Below are 13,902 nucleotides of genomic sequence, written 5' to 3' on the forward strand. Positions count from 1 at the left end.
AGGAGGCTTTCTGAGGCTTACAACCCAGAAATGTGTCCCAGATCACCCATTTGCAACATGTAAATAAACTCTAGGCTGTATTTTAAGCAAAGGAATTACTGGCCACATTCTGTTCTCATTTAAACCTAATGTTTGCAGATGATCGCTCTAATAATACAGTAATCACCACCATGAGCTCAAACTTCTCACTTTGTGTTATTAGGGCAGATTCATGCCATACCTTTGAAGGACATCCAATACAGATTTAAAGCATGTGACTTCCCAATCTTCCAATCTTTAGCGTTTAATCAGAATAAACAGCAAGTGGGTGTTCTGTGGATTGTCGTTTGTTCCGATGTAGCACTAAAGAACAGATTTTTTTTTTTTTTTTTTGGAGAAAGCAGTGGAACAAAGGCAGAACTTCTTGGACCCGCGGCTAGACAGCACAGGTCAAGTGGAAAAGCACTTGGACTCATGATTTCTAAGCAGAAGATAAGCGGAAATATGGATGAGTCCTTAGACTGTAAAAATGGGACAAGGGGGAATTGTGATGCACTTAGGGTTGCCAGCTTCTTTTGATACAAGTCTTTGTTTCTGTGCTTTTAAGCAAAGGAGTTGTGGGACCATGTTTCACCCTGCCCCTCATCTTGCAGAGCTCCTTTCCCATCCCCTCTTGTGCCAAGGGACATCATTCATTATGTTATATGAAGTTATATGAAATTCCAAGGGCAAACTATTTAAAGAAAATTCTAGAGCTGGCTAATTTGACAAGGATAGCTCAGTTGTTTGGAGCGTGGTGCTGACAGCGCCAAGGTTGCAGGTTTGATCCCTGTAAGGGACAGCTGCATATTGTAGCAGGAAACCCCCCCCCCAATCATTCAGTTTGTACAAACTTCACACACACTCACACATACTACATACACTATGCTTCTGTTATAAATTCATAGAAAATCAACCATACATCGGATTTGCACTGTTCCACTTTTATTTTACTCCATGAAGGAAGGACTACAAAATGGGGAAGGTTTGATACAGGCCAGCCATTATCCCTTCAGCACATCCACAGGAGCCCTGCCCAGTTGCTATGCCAACCCTGATGGTCCTAGACAGAAGGCCATCAAGATCACAAAGAACTTGCATATGGGAGTGGATTCAGCACAGACTGGAACAAAGGACAATAATCGGCTCTTCCCTCTGGGGGCAGGAAACTGCAAACTCCCCTCTGTCACCTGGAAAGTACTCATGGGGAGGGGGAAAGGGGGAACCAGCCAGGTGACAGGACACTCAGATTACCACCACAACTCCTCCCTCAACCCCTCCTTTCTGTGATGTATGTATGATGTTTCTGGGGGTGGTCTTCATCTACAGGGTGGCAATTTCAAAAGTCTTTATAAGACCTTGCACACCATTTTTTCTGTGTCTTTCCTCTCTCCTGCAAGTGAGGGGCGCACCCTGTTGCAACAGTTCAATAAAGGCCAAGCCTACAGGCTGCTGATTGGCTCCAAGTAATCCTGGTTGGTGTCTTTGTTTTTGTCCAAGGGAGCCCTCGGATTTTTCCGTTAACAATATACCTGCATTGCACGAGGTTGGACTACATGATCCTCAGCGTCTCTTCCAACTCTAGGATTCTTTGATTTGATTTATTATTATTATTATTATTATTACTACTACTACTACTACTACTACTACTACTACTACTACTATTACTATTATTATTTCTCACATTGGCTGACCAGATTCCTGTGGCAAGCAGAACCTGGGCACAAGAAAATTCTCCTCTCCTGTATTTTCGATAAACTAGGATTCAGAAGCATTAATGCCCCCAGCCATGGAAGCAGAGCATAGCCATCATGGTTTGTAGCTATTGATCATCTTCTATGAATTTGTCTAATCCTCTCTAAAAGACACCCAAGTTTGCGCCATCAGTGCGCCTTGTAGGGGGTGTGTGAATAATTTAACTATGTGCTATATGAAGACATGCTTTCTATTTGTCCTGAAGCGTCCAACATTGTACTTGATGGGATGTGCACAAATTCTAGCGTTGTGAGAGAAACTTTTCTCCATTTACTTTCTACAAACTTCCATCATCATGTCACCTCTTACACACCTTTTATCTAAATGAAGAAGTCCCAAATGCTGCAACTTTTCCACACATACTTCTCATGGCTTGCCTTTGCCTTGGTAAGGGTCCCTCCAGACAGAGACAGTGGCAGAGCATATGTCTGCACCGCCCAGGGTGAGCGCGCTCCCAAGGGGGGAGGAGTGCACTCCTAAGGGGCGTGGGACATGGAAGGTGCCCTCCCATGTGCAGAATATCTGCTCAGGTGCACAGAGCGGTGCGCGCGCCCTGCAGCCAGGGGTGGAGTGAGCCACTGATGGCGGACATTTGGCGCACCACCCGCCTGCGACTCCCAAGCCTCCCCTGAGCTGTCAAAACCAAGGGGGGAGGGAGGGATGCCACTGGCAAAGTGGAGCAGCTCCCCCCTTCCCCAGACGGCTCAGGGTAAGCTTGGGAGTCGCGGGAGAGTGGCGCGCCAAATGCCGCCCCCCTCAGTGAAGACTCCCGGGGGGCAGCCCACCCCCTTCCTCCGCCCCTGCCTCCAGATGACCTGTTTATTGAGTAGCCATCTTGATTTACTTGACCATCACGCAGGAGGAAATGACATTATACCTGGTCTTTATTGTGCATTCATTCTGCTTTGTTTCTGGGGAGGTTATATGACAATGAGCATTTGTCTGTATTCATCCCAATTTGCTTGCACAGAAATTCACAAGCCTTCCTGCTTGTAATTGGTTTATTCCATACTTTTCAATGCGTTTCCCTGTCACATTCCAAACCGCAAAAATAGCTCTTTTCCAATGAGCCCTATAATCTATTTTAACTGTGCAAACCTAACTTTCAGGTACCGTATTTTTCGTTCTATAGGGTGCACCAGACCATAGGGCACACCTAGTTTTTTGGGGGGGAAATAAAGGAAAATAAATTTATTGCGGATATCTGCCCAAAGCCCGGGGTGCACGGCGCTGCACTCCCCCAGCTTCGGGCTGCAGGCTGCTGTCCGCAAGCCTTGGAACTCCCGCTGGGCTCCCAAGGCTTGCAGATAGCTTCAACAAAAGCCTGCACTCGCTCCATAGGACGCACACACATTTCCCCTTCATTTTTGGAGGGGGAAAAGTGTGTCCTATAGAGCGAAAAATACGGTATATGCTTGAATCCCACCCACAAAACAGTGACCATCTGGAGACATGTTAAGCTGGTGTGTGCCTGCTTTAGGTGGAATGTGGTAGCGATGCATTCCTCTCATAAATCAAGCCAGCCTCACTTGGGTAGGTTAAAAAATCAGACAGGAATTTGCCCTGGGAACTCTCAGGCCAATGCCATTATCAGAAGCAATGTTTCTCTGTGTTGTTTAGAAGCCATGGTAACTCAACTGTGCGGTAGGGCACCCCACAGATGTGACCTTGTAGGCCTCTTCCTCCTGCAAGACAGAGAGTAATGCTTACTTAGATAAGATGCCAAAGCTAAAGGAGCAGCTTTTTGAATGTCATTTGCAAAGGTGTGCTTTCCCCCACTGTGTAGTATCTTCATACATAACCGAGCAGCAGCACTGTCTCCTAGGGACCATGTCCTTTTGCCCCCCCCCATATTTTGGGGATAGGGGCCAGTGGTCCCCAATGTCCTAAAAGCACAGAGCCATAGTGCGGAGCCAAGCTTGGCATGCTTCCAATGGTTGCTGGCCATTAAGCCATGTGACCGTCACGTTCAGCTCCACCCCGAGCTCCTCCTGGTGTCCTGATATCACATTCATGACATTGGGACGTTGCAAGTCACCCGTACATCTCCCCCAATTACGCTGGTGCCTCTATAGTCCTAGTTCCTTCTAAGGGACACGGGTGGCGCTGTGGTCTAAACCACTGAGCCTCTGCCTTGCCAATCAGAAGGTCAGCGTTTCGAATCCCCACGACGGGGTGAGCTCCTGTTGCTCTGTCCCAGCTCCTGCCAACCTAGCAGTTCGAAAGTATGCCAGTGCAAGTAGATAAATAGGTACCACTCCGGCAGGAAGGTAAGCGGTATTTCCGTGTGCTGCTCTGGTTTCTGTCACTGTGTTCTGTTGTGCCAGAAGCGGTTTAGTCATGCTGGCCACATGACCCAGAAAGCTGTCTGTGGACAATCGCCGGCTCCCTCAGCCTGAAAGTGAGATGAGCTCCACAACCTCATAGTCGCCTTTGACTGGACTTAACTGTCCAGGGGTCCTTTACCTTTACCTTTACCTTTACCTTCCTTCCATGAACATAAGGTTCTGGGAGGAGATGATGGAAGAAAACAGGAGCAGGAATACAACCTTGGGTAAAGAAAACACCAAGGCATGCAAGCTGAAGTCTGGTCCCTGCAGATCTCTGCATTAACACAGCCCAGTGCAAGACAGCCCAAATTTTGTTATGCTCCACTGCAAAACGGAAGTTTTATCTGGGGGCAAAATCTGGTTAGGCAGTAGGTGTAGCCCTTTGGCATGCGCTAAATCCCTAAGCTTCTTTGCACACCTGCTTTGTTGTATTGTGTTTTCCCTAAGAAAGGCAGTGTAAGGTGTTGAGAACAAAAAAAGGAAGGTGCCTGAGCAAAAACTGTTGGTAGTAAATCAATGTCCAACGGTGAAATAGCCAAGCGTCATCTGCAACAGTGCTCAAAGTTTACAACCTTGTAAAAACAAGGCATATTGCTTAGCCCTTGGTTTACGGCAGAAAGTCACTGGAGATTTTCTATTGGCCATACATGAGCAAACACTCCAAGATACTCCTGTGATTAACCAGTAACAAGGCCTTTAGCTAGAGAAATCCCTGTGTCTGAGAACCACACCTCTTAAGGGGAACTCTGAAAGCTTATCATAGGTCCAGGGTTCCTCAATGAGAAGCCCAGTAATAGCAGATAATCATCTGTAGATAGATAGCTTTTCCATACGATGACATATCCCTCTGAAATGCAGACGCTCCAAATGTCCCTATTTTCCAGGGACATTTCTGATTTAGCGAAGCCTTCCTGGTTTCTGATTTGATCCTGGAATGTCCCACTTTTCCTTAGGATGTCCCTGTTTTCATTGGAGAAATGTTGGAGGGTATGGAATTATCCGGCCCTGAGCCATCTGAAGGCAAACCTGTATAGGGAAGTTTTTTAAAAAATGTTTAATGTTTTAGTATGCTTTTATATGTGCTGGAAGCTGTCCAGAGTAGCTGGGGCAACCCAGTCAGATGTGTAGGGTATAAATAGTAAAATTATCATTATGGAATGGGATGTCCCTATTTTCACTGGAGAAATGTTGGACGGTATGGAAATGAGGAAAGCGTGTGCCTGAGCCCTTGCTTTCACTTCACATGGATCACTTGTGAAGCCCCACATGCCTAGACCGTGCCAGGCATGCACTGAGTGTGTCCCTATTTTCAAAAAAGGGGAAAAGAGAGGACCCAAATAATTACCACCCAGTCAGTCTGACATCAATACCAGGGAAGATTCTGGAGCAGATCATTAAGCAAACAGTCTGTGAGCACCTAGAAAGGAATGCTGTGATCACCAATAGTCACCATGGATTTCTGAAAAATAAGTCATGTCAGACTAACCTGATCTCGTTTTTTGACAGAATTACAATCTTGGGAGATGAAGGGAACGCAGTGGATGTAGCCTACCTTGATTTCAGCAAGGCATTTGACAAGGTGCCCCATGATATTCTTCTAAAGAAGCTGGTAAAATGCAGACTTGACTATGCTACCACTCAGTGGATTTGTAACTGGCTGACTGACCGAACCCAAAGGGTGCTCATCAATGGTTCCTCTTAATCCTGGAGAAGAGTGACTAGTGGGGTGCCACAGGGTTCTGTCTTGGGCCCGGTCTTATTCAACATCTTTATCAACGACTTGGATGATGGACTCAAGGGCATCCTGATCAAATTTGCAGATGACACCAAACTGGGAGGGGTGGCTAACACCCCAGAGGACAGGATCACACTTCAAAATGACCTTGACAGATTAGAGAACTGGGCCAAAACAAACAAGATGAATTTTAACAGGGAGAAATGTAAAGTATTGCACTTGGGCAAAAAAAATGGGAGGCACAAATACAAGATGGGTGACACCTGGCTTGAGAGCAGTACATGTGAAAAGGATCTAGGAGTCTTGGTTGACCACAAACTGGACATGAGCCAACAGTGTGACGCGGCAGCTAAAAAGCCAATGCAATTCTGGGCTGCATCAATAGGAGTATAGCATCTAGATCAAGGGAAATAATAGTATTCTGCTCTGGTCAGACTGTATTCTGCTCTGGTCAGACCTCACCTGGAGTACTGTGTCCAGTTCTGGGCACCACAGTTCAAGAAGGACACTGACAAACTGGAACGTGTCCAGAGGAGGGCAACCAAAATGGTCAAAGGCCTGGAAACGATGCCTTATGAGGAACGGCTAAGGGAGCTGGGCATGTTTAGCCTGGAGAAGAGGAGGTTAAGGGGTGATATGATAGCCATGTTCAAATATATAAAAGGATGTCACACAGAGGAGGGAGAAAGGTTGTTTTCTGCTGCTCCAGAGAAGCGGACACGGAGCAATGGTTCCAAACTACAAGAAAGAAGATTCCACCTAAACATTAGGAAGAACTTCCTGACAGTAAGAGCTGTTCGACAGTGGAATTTGCTGCCCAGGAGTGTGGTGGAGTCTCCTTCTTTGGAGGTCTTTAAGCAGAGGCTTGACAACCATATGTCAGGAGTGCTCTGATGGTGTTTCCTGCTTGGCAGGGGGTTGGACTCGATGGCCCTTGTGGTCTCTTCCAACTCTATGATTCTATGATTCTATGTCCCAGAATCCTCTGCAACACTGACAGGTTCAATAGCAGACACTGAAAGGTTAATGGCAGACCAGTTGGTGTAGAAAATGTTCCCTGAAGGCACCAAACTTTGTAAAGGACTGTTCTATGCAATTTTCATTCATGACTCAGGCAGCACTACGCAGGAGTCATACCAAATAGGCACAATCTCTTTCGAAACCATTTATTTCCTTTGTCACACCCACAACATACATTTAAAGTACTCTTATAGAACTTTAACAGTCATGACTAACACTAAAGAATTCTGGGAACTGTAGTTTGTTATGCATGCTGAGAGGTCTTAGAAGACACCTCCCAGAACTACAGTCTCCAACATCCTTCACAGACTCTACTTCCCAGGATACTTTGAGGCAAATGTGTGGTGTAGGCATGACCTCCCTCCGTCTCTCCCTTCTTTAGCACTAGGGCAAGACTAGAGAGTAAAGATGCAGTGCGCATGCAACCCAGAGCATCCATCTTAGGCCAACTTTACCCCTAACTGCCCCAAAGATACCACGCCGCCACCACAGTGCAGCAAGAGTCACATGTGAGGAACTGAATGCTCTGGCTGCCCACCATTTTAGGTTTTAAAATTATCTTACCCCAAAATGACAGTGACAGCGAACTAAGCCAATATGACTCTAGTTTGGGGGTCACAGAGCCAATGAAAGAAGTTAGGATGTGGGCTGAGGGAGAATGGCCTTCCCCTCGTTATTTAAATTGCCTTATTGGCCCTGCAACTTCCAAGCTGGTGTCTGCTTGACACAGCTCACTGCCGATTTTGCCCTGGAGTTAGCAAAAGCTTCATTCTTATACACAGTCATACCTCTTGTTACGTTCGGTTCAGGTTACGTCTTTTCAGGTTGTGTTCTGTGGTGACCCGAAAGTCCCAGAAAGGGTTACTTCTGAGTTTCACCGCTCGCACATGCGCAAACGCGCAAAATGACGTCACACGCATGCGCAGAAGTGGCAAATCACGACCCGTGCGTGCACAGACATGGGTTGCGTTCCTTTCAGGTTGAGAACGGGGCTCCAGAACAGATCCCATTCATAACCAGAGGTACCACTGTACCAGTGGCGTAGCGTGGGTTGTCAGCACCCGGGGCAAGACAAGTAATCTGCGCCCCCTAACCCGTGGATTTGCGCCCCCTAACCCTAACCCCCAGATGTTGCGCCCAGTGCGGCCGGCCCCCCCTGCACCCCCCACGCTACGCCACTGCACGGTACATAGAACTCTAAGGCTGTCATTGCACAGCCCCCATTGGAGGATTCATGGTGCTGCATCACAATACAGTGGAACCTCGGAAGCCGAACGCCTTGAAACTCGTATGTTTCGGCTCCTGAACGATCAAAAACTGGAAATGAGTGTTCCAGTTTTCGAACGACTGTCAGAAGCCGAAACTCCAGCTACCTCACTGCGAGAAGTGAGGTTACAGGGAACCAGGCAGGGGGCCTTCTCCAGGCAAAATTCTGTGGACACATGAACACTTACAAACCCTGCCAAATATCTATTCAAACTTGTGTACATAAAGTGATAAACGATATGTTGGATGTGGTTAAGAAATACATGCCCGGAAATGCTAAAACATGCTGCTCCTCTGTTTCCAAGCTTTCCTCCACATCTATAACCACAAATGTTTTCCTTTTGAAATGAAAGCCAAGACTTTAAATGAACTTAAGAGCCAAAGATGACTAGCAGATATGTGACCCCAGAGTGCTGGGGAAAACTGCTGGGGAAAATACAATACGTTAGATAAGTTATCTTGGATAGCAGCCAGTCTTAGGTTTTGGGAATCCTTTCTAAAATGATTTGCTTTAAAAAGGAATAAAAGAAAAAAGATAATGGAATAAAAAACAGGCAATAAAGGGGAATGGGAAAGGAATGGGAAAGAAATTGGATGTGTTTTTAATTGTTTTGTTTTGTTTTGTTAATTCAATGTTTTATGTAGTGTTTTTGTTTTTGTAATGTATCGTATTGTCTTGTTTAATTCTTTTTCTTCTTTTTGTAATCTTTAAACTGTTAATAAATATTATTTTTTTTAAAAAAGGAATGAAGCTGAAGTAAGAAATAATTTATTTAGGCTGTAATTCTGCATTCTGAATAAGCAGAGTCTTTTCAGGTCTCACAGGGACCTAGAGGTGACAAACATTTTGGGGTGAATTTTGAGTCTCCCATTTTGGAGAGAGGCACTGTTTCCTAGCCATTGCAGGTTCTTGTTCAATACGCGTACCAAATTTCAGATCTCTAGGTGACGTGCAAGTATTCTAACATTGTCTATTTATGGCCCTGGTGAGCCTATCTCCTTGGCTATGTTTAGTGGCAAACTTTGTCCCTTCAATTTTGTGATGTCTGTAGGTGGAGCTGCAGTGTCTTGATGCTATGGCAGGGGAGCCTGAAGATCACACCTGAGCGCTGCTGCTATGGAGTAATGACTGCAGGGCCTAAGTAGAAGATGTTGACTCACAGTGGACTATATAACCAGCTTCACAGTGATGGTAGTATACTGCTGAGTGGGTGCTGTGCTGCAGTTAGGGTTTCCAACCTTTTGGGCACCATGTCTCTGAATGCTCCTCTTATCCCTTTCCAGGGTCAATTTCCCTCCATTCTCAATAGGCAAAGCACACATATGTCCATGCATGCATACACAGAGAGAGCACGTGTCATTATTTGCCTTTCCAAAGGGCCTGGGTGTCAGGAACGTCCTTTCCCAAAGTGACAGCAAAGACTCCAGAAGGGGGCAGGCTGAGGGGAGAATGTTAGCCACTTTGAAACTCCTTAGGGTTTAACGGGATATCAAATCCAAACTCTTTTTCTTCTTCTTCTTTCTTTCTCTGGCATTTCATTCTCTCTTCCAAGTCGCCCCCCCCCCCCCCCCGCCTGGCAGCTTCTCAAGTGCCAATCTGAGCCTTGAGAAACCCACAGAGCTGAAAGAGGAGGTTGAGAAGAGCATCACTGTTCCAGCTTCCTTCTTCAATAAAGGTGACCACCCTCAATGCCTGATACAAAGGTGTGAGAGGCCTTGTGGGTGCAAGGGTGCATTGTGAACACCATGAACACCACACTGGAAACCCCAGGATAAAAACAAAAACAAAAACAGCCCTGATGCATTAGACCAAAGGTTGTACAAATCTTTCTGTTTTCATTCCTGGCCAGCAACATCACATGGGAAGGGTCACATGCATACCATGATGCCTCTCCTTCACTTTTTGCCCCTGGAATCTGGCATTCACTGGAATACTGCTTATAAATAAAGATATTACATTAACTATTAGGGATAGTTGTTGATGATAGCCCTGTCTTCTGCAAGTTTCTCAAACTCTTTTCTAACCACTTGAGATCATGGTCATTATCTCCATATTCATTGCAGAAGTCTATTAGCTAATTATGTGTCATGGGGAAAATCTGGTCTGGTGTCTATCCAGGGCAATTTGTGAGATTATCCAGGTGGATCCCTGCAGGATTCTTCACAGGAATGACATTTCTCCCTGGACAAGGTGGGTGTGATATTCCTCCACACAAGGTGAACTATGGCAGAGAAGGAAACTCTGTGTGTGTGGTTATTATTAAGATAGCAAGGGCAGTAATTAGAGATAATTGATTCTAATATATGGATGTACAGGCCTCCGGGACTCTTGATGTCTCAACTAAGAGGAAAACCATCATTACCTGTGCAGCAAATTCTGAAAACAGAAGCTAATGACGTCCACAGAGGAAACTCCCCTCCCAGAAGCATATCCAGAGATGGGCAACAAAATGGAGATTTCTTTGCTTGAAAAGGAACCATAGATGGTTAGACAATAATATTGTATATGTGGTATAGTGTTGTCATTCTACTTTGACCATCTCTGAGGAGGTTTCCCTCCCTCGCAAGCAGGAAAAATGTCTAGTCTCTAGTACCAACGTCTTTCATTTATCTGTAAAGGACAAATGAATCTGTAAAAATACAAATGGGACCTGAAACAAAACAATGCAATATGACTTGCTCCTGATCAGAGTTCCAGGATACTCATAGCTGTCAACATTTCCCCTTTTTTAAGGGAAATTCCCTTATTCTGAATAGGATTCCTCACAAGAAAAGGGAAATGTTGACAACTATGAGGATACTCCATTCCATCCCCCTCCTCCTGGTTATCTGTTCTCTGCCTGCTCTCCCTAAGTAAAAAAAAAATCAGTCAGCACTGTGTGTCAAGTGTGCATGCTTAATTCTTATTGGAGTAGTAGAGGTGGTGGGTTTGGCATGTAGGATTTTTTCTAAATAGGTTGGGGTTTTTTTAATGCTGCTTAAAACACCTTAGGGGTCCCACAAGCCTGCTGATATCTCCCCTCTCGGAAGTGGATGGTGGGATTTTGTGACACAAGAATCCGCGCTTGAATACAATCATACCTCAGGTTGAATGTGCTTCGGGATAAGCGCGTTCGAGTTGCGCTCTGCGGCAACCCGAAAGTAACGGAGCATGTTACTTCCGGGTTTCGTCACTTGCACATGCGCAGACGCTCAAAATGATGTCATGCGCAGAAGCACCAAAATGTGACCCGCGCACACACAGATGCATGGACATGGGTTACGTTTGCTTCTAGATGCGAATGGGGTTCCAGAACGGATCCCATTCGCATCTAGAGGTACCACTGTAATGAGTTTGCTAGGGGACAAGATAATACCCTGCTGCCCTCCCACCCTGCCAGCTGAACTGCCAAGGGACCAAAAGATAGCCTCACAATGTTATTCTCTGACACTGGCCCCAGAAATAGGATTGGAACCATTGTAAAACATTATTCCCAAATGTCCATCTCAACAAGTCTAACTCCTAGGGGTCATGGTCCCTTCACAGACCCCCATAAAATATTTGAGGGGGCTGCCCTCCAAAGTTGAGGACCATTGCCTTTCAAATGCTGTGCATGCACCACATTGTGTGATCAATTATGCAAGGTGGGGCTTACCTGCCCCCCTATATTTTATTCAAGTTAACACCCCTGCCATCACAAATGGCCTCAGAGACCACTGAGAGATCAAAGAAGAATAGTGTTCCCCCATGAGCACATGACATCAGCAAAGGACTTCACAAAGCATGTTGGTGCAGCTACACGTGTGATATATCAGGATTCGTTTTTGTGCCAAGTTTTAATAATAATAATAATAATAATAATAATAATAATAATAATAATAATTTTTTATTTATACCCCGCCCTCCCCAGCCAAGGCCGGGCTCAGAGCGGCTTACAAGCAATAATAAAAACAAGATGAATGATTACAACTTAAAAACAAAAATAAAATACAACATTAAAATAATGGAACATTAAAATATTAAAATGAAGCCTCATCGCAGGAGAAGGAAAAGAAAGAAAGAGGAGGAAAAAAGAGAGAGAGAGAGAGGGAGGGAGAGAGAGAGAGGGAGGGAATCAAATTGGCTCCAAGCCAAAGGCCAGGCGGAACAACTCTGTCTTACAGGCCCTGCGGAAAGAAATCAGATCCTGCAGGGCCCTGGTCTCATGAGGCAGAGCGTTCCACCAGGCCGGAGCCAGAGTTGAAAAGGCCCTGGCTCTGCTTGAAGCCAATCTAACTTCTTTAGGGCCTGGGACCACTAGGGTGTTATTATTTATGGATCTTGAGGCTCTCCGTGGGGCATACCAGGAGAGGCGGTCCCGTAGGTACGAGGGTCCTAGGCCGTGAAGGGCTTTAAAGGTCAAAAGCAGCACCTTAAATCTGACCCTGTACTCCACCGGGAGCCAGTGCAGCTTGAAAAGCACTGGGTGAATATGCTCCTATGGCAGAGACCCCGTGAGGAGCCTCGCTGCAGCATTCTGCACCCGCTGGAGTTTCTGGGACAGCTTCAAGGGCAGCCCCACATAGAGCGAATTACAGTAGTCAAGCCTGGAGATGACCGTCGCATGGATCACTGTGGCCAGGTCGGGGTGGGAAAGGTAAGGGACCAACTGCTTGATGCGGCGAAGGTGGAAAAATGTCGCCTTGGCTGTTGCGCCTCCATGGAAAGGGAGGCATCAAGGATTACACCCAAACTCTTAACGGAAGGCAATGGCACTAATTGGGCCCCCGCAAGAGAAGGGAGTTGGTCCCTCATCCCCATGCCATCCTGACCTAGCCATAGGACCTCTGTCTTCGAAGGATTTAGTTTCAATCGGCTCCCATGAAACCATCCAGCCACAGCTTCCAAGCATCTGGTCAGTGTGTTCGGGGCCGAGTCAGTGTGGCCATCCATCAGCAGATAGAGCTGAGTGTCATCAGCATATTGGTGACAGCCCAGCCCATAGCTCCGGATAATCTGGGCAAGGGGGCGCATAAAGATGTTAAAAAGCATCGGGGAGAGAATTGCTCCCTGCGGCACTTCACACACCAAGGAGTGGCGCGACGACATTTCCCTCCCTAGTGCCACCCTCTGTCCCCGACCAGAGATAAAAGAGCACAACCAGTTACGGGCTATGCCCTGTATCCCCACGTCTGCAAGGCGGTGGTCCAGAAGATCATGTCAAAGGCTGCTGACAAATCTAAAAGGATCAGCAGTCCTGACCCGCCTTGATCCAGTTGTCTACGGAGATCATCTGTTAGGGCAGCCAGAGCCGTCTCCGTCCCAAAACCAGGTGGGACTGAAATGGATCTAATGCCGATGTTTCCTCCAGAAACCTACCAAGCTGTTCAGCAACCGCTCTCTCAATTACCTTACCCAGGTATGGAAGATTTGAAACTGGGCGGTAATTGGATAGGTCTAAGGGATCTAATGAAGTTTTTTTTAAGAGTGGACACACCACTGCTTCCTTCAATTCCCCTGGGAATGTCCCCGTGTCAAGGGACAAATTGATAATTTCAACCAGGGGGGTCCGCACAACATCTGGACACTCCCTAATCAGCCAAGACGGGCACGGATCAAGGAGGCAGGTGGTGGGCCTACCAACTTGGAGGAATCTATCCACATCAGTAGGGAGTATCCGATCGAAATGGTCCAACACTGGACCTGAAGTCAGTCGAGGGGCCTCCAGTTCAGTCACTGTATCTAAATTGGCAGGGAGGTCACGGCAGAGCAACAGGACTTGCTCCGCAAAAAAACTCGCGAATGCCTCACAGCTGTGG

General features: G+C 46.4%; 1 long non-coding RNA gene across 1 annotated transcript in view; it reads right to left on the reverse strand.

The window, feature by feature from the left end:
- Window positions 1-3,340: 3,340 nt before the first annotated feature.
- The window catches only part of LOC310840244, a 51,692-nt gene continuing 41,130 nt past the window's right edge, over window positions 3,341-13,902 (reverse strand). Inside the window, exon 2 of the long non-coding RNA XR_014561865.1 lies at window positions 3,341-3,458. This is a non-coding gene — a long non-coding RNA (uncharacterized lncRNA). The remainder of the gene's footprint in view (window positions 3,459-13,902) is intronic.

This window comes from Podarcis gaigeae (genome assembly GCF_964106915.1).
Source record: "Podarcis gaigeae genome assembly, chromosome: 2".
Lineage (NCBI taxonomy): Eukaryota > Metazoa > Chordata > Lepidosauria > Squamata > Lacertidae > Podarcis > Podarcis gaigeae.